At 39.3% G+C, this 2,048-nt stretch overlaps 1 long non-coding RNA gene across 1 annotated transcript; it reads right to left on the bottom strand.

The window, feature by feature from the left end:
- Positions 1–218: 218 nt before the first annotated feature.
- Positions 219–1,162, bottom strand: LOC137189112 (uncharacterized). The gene is made up of 3 exons (XR_010929588.1): positions 919–1,162; positions 743–839; positions 219–615 (listed from the first exon to the last, which is right to left on the bottom strand). It is a non-coding gene; the product is annotated as an uncharacterized lncRNA (long non-coding RNA).
- Positions 1,163–2,048: the final 886 nt, after the last annotated feature.

The raw sequence follows: 2,048 nt of genomic DNA, 5'->3' as shown, positions 1-2,048 counted from the left end.
ATGTGTTTATAGTTGTTTTGAACGCAACACTCAAAGGTGCAGTAAAAGCCAACTTTCATAGAAGAGGGTTTTCGTTTTAATACAGAACTAACGGCGTGTTTTCAGACAGTCTCTCCTGTAAGACATTCTTAGACCATGTCTGCACTAAGACGGCTTCATTCGTAAACGCATCTTTTTCTCTCTGTTTTGGCCTTTTGTCCAGGCTAAAATGGTGTTTTTCTCCCCCGAAAATGGAGCTTTCCAGAGTGTGTAAATCATTGCATTTCATTGGAAGAGGAAGAAGAAGAAACAGAACAACAATAAAAACGATGGCGGATGGTTTCATGCAAGTGTTGTTCTCTTTATTGTCTACTTTGACAGCTTGTTTAGGGTTTAACGTAACTATCCTCCACATTTCTCTCACTGAAATTGTTTTAATCTGCTTGCAATAAACAAAATGTCAGGAAGCTACAGCGAAAATGGAAACAGTACATCATTTCTTCTTCACTGGTTTTCTGTGGCTGACTTGCTCGTCTGTCCTCTGCACATGCTCAGTAGGAGGAGTATTTTCAGAAACAAGCTGAAACTCCTGCTGCGGACGCGTGTCGTCTTTGCTCGAAAACGGCATTTAGCCGGCTTAAAGGAAACGTGGTGTTAGTGTCGCACTTTGTTGTTCACAAATAAAAGTGACAGAAATAGTTGAAGTGTGAAGAGTGAAAAGGAGAGCTACAGAGAGAAGATGAACCTCTGGCTTCTTTCTCACCTCTGCAGAGCAGCGCTGTGTGAAGTCTGGTGTGAATGTCGGCTCAACTGTTCCAGACAGCTGTATTCTGCCTCTGAAGGATTATATTGGCCCTTAACTATGGAAACAAATAACATCATTAATATTTTGAGCTTGTGAAACAGTTTGTGAATGTGTAATAAAGTTCTGTTTTTTACCATTATTATCTAAAGCATCCTCAAGTCCAATTAAACCCACCGAGGTCGCAGGAAAGTCCGAAAATTCAGGACCTGCAGGGAGACGAACGCAACGGAACCATCTGCCTTCTGATTGGACAGATTGACTCTGCGTTGATTGACCAATCAGATTCAGTTATAAAAACAGGATCAAAATTCGTAACTCATAACTTTCAGTTTGCAGCTTGTAACTTCAGTGTCGCACACAAAGGAAGGAAATTTGTTTTTCTGTCTCTCTCAGACTTTGTGAAACCTCACTGTTGAAAAAATTCCTGCACAAATTTGAACACAAACAGAAAATATTTCTACAGCTACAAAAACTTTTTATACATTTGCAAATTATATCTGTGCACATGAAACTTTCTCACACAAGCACAAAATATTTCTACAGCTGCAAAACTTTATTACATATTCACAAACAATTTCATAAGCCCAAAATATTAATGACCATTATTTGATTCCATAGTTTGTTTCAGGCCCGACCTGCCAGAATAAAACGTTGGTATTGTACGATTCTGCAAACCACAGATACGTGTAATATGTATCATATCAACATTTCTGAAGTGACGTAGTTCACATGACATCTACCTGAGCTGACGTTCTTATTAGGAGGAGGAAGGGTTGGTGGATGATTTGGAAGTTTGTTGTCAGAAACCAATGCCCACTTCCTGTTTTCCTGGCGAGAAAACCAGGTGTTTTTAGTGAGACGTCGGGACATTTGCAGCCGTTTTTATTCTATTTTTTATTTTATTTTAACCCAAACCATGATCTCTCCCTAACCAAGTGGTTTTTGTGCCTAAACCTAACCAGACCTTAACCACAGCGTTGTCACATCATAAAACATCATTATTCAACGGATAACGGCCGACATTGAAACATAGACATTTAACGTATCTGTGTTTTGCAGAAACGTACAATGCTGACGTTTTGTTCTGGCGATCGGGTTGTTCAAGCTCCGGCTTTTAGTCATTGTGCACATCCATGATGAGATGTAGCAACAAGACCAAAACCTCACGCTTTTTATCTTTGAGTACATTTCACCATGAGGATGTTACAAATCTTTATCAAATTAGATCTTTACTGTATCTCTCCTAAATGTTGTTCTGAACACA

Source organism: Thunnus thynnus, chromosome 1 (assembly GCF_963924715.1).
Source record: "Thunnus thynnus chromosome 1, fThuThy2.1, whole genome shotgun sequence".
Lineage (NCBI taxonomy): Eukaryota > Metazoa > Chordata > Actinopteri > Scombriformes > Scombridae > Thunnus > Thunnus thynnus.
Note: the sequence above shows the minus strand (reverse complement) of the source record. Positions and strands in the feature narration are given on the sequence as shown.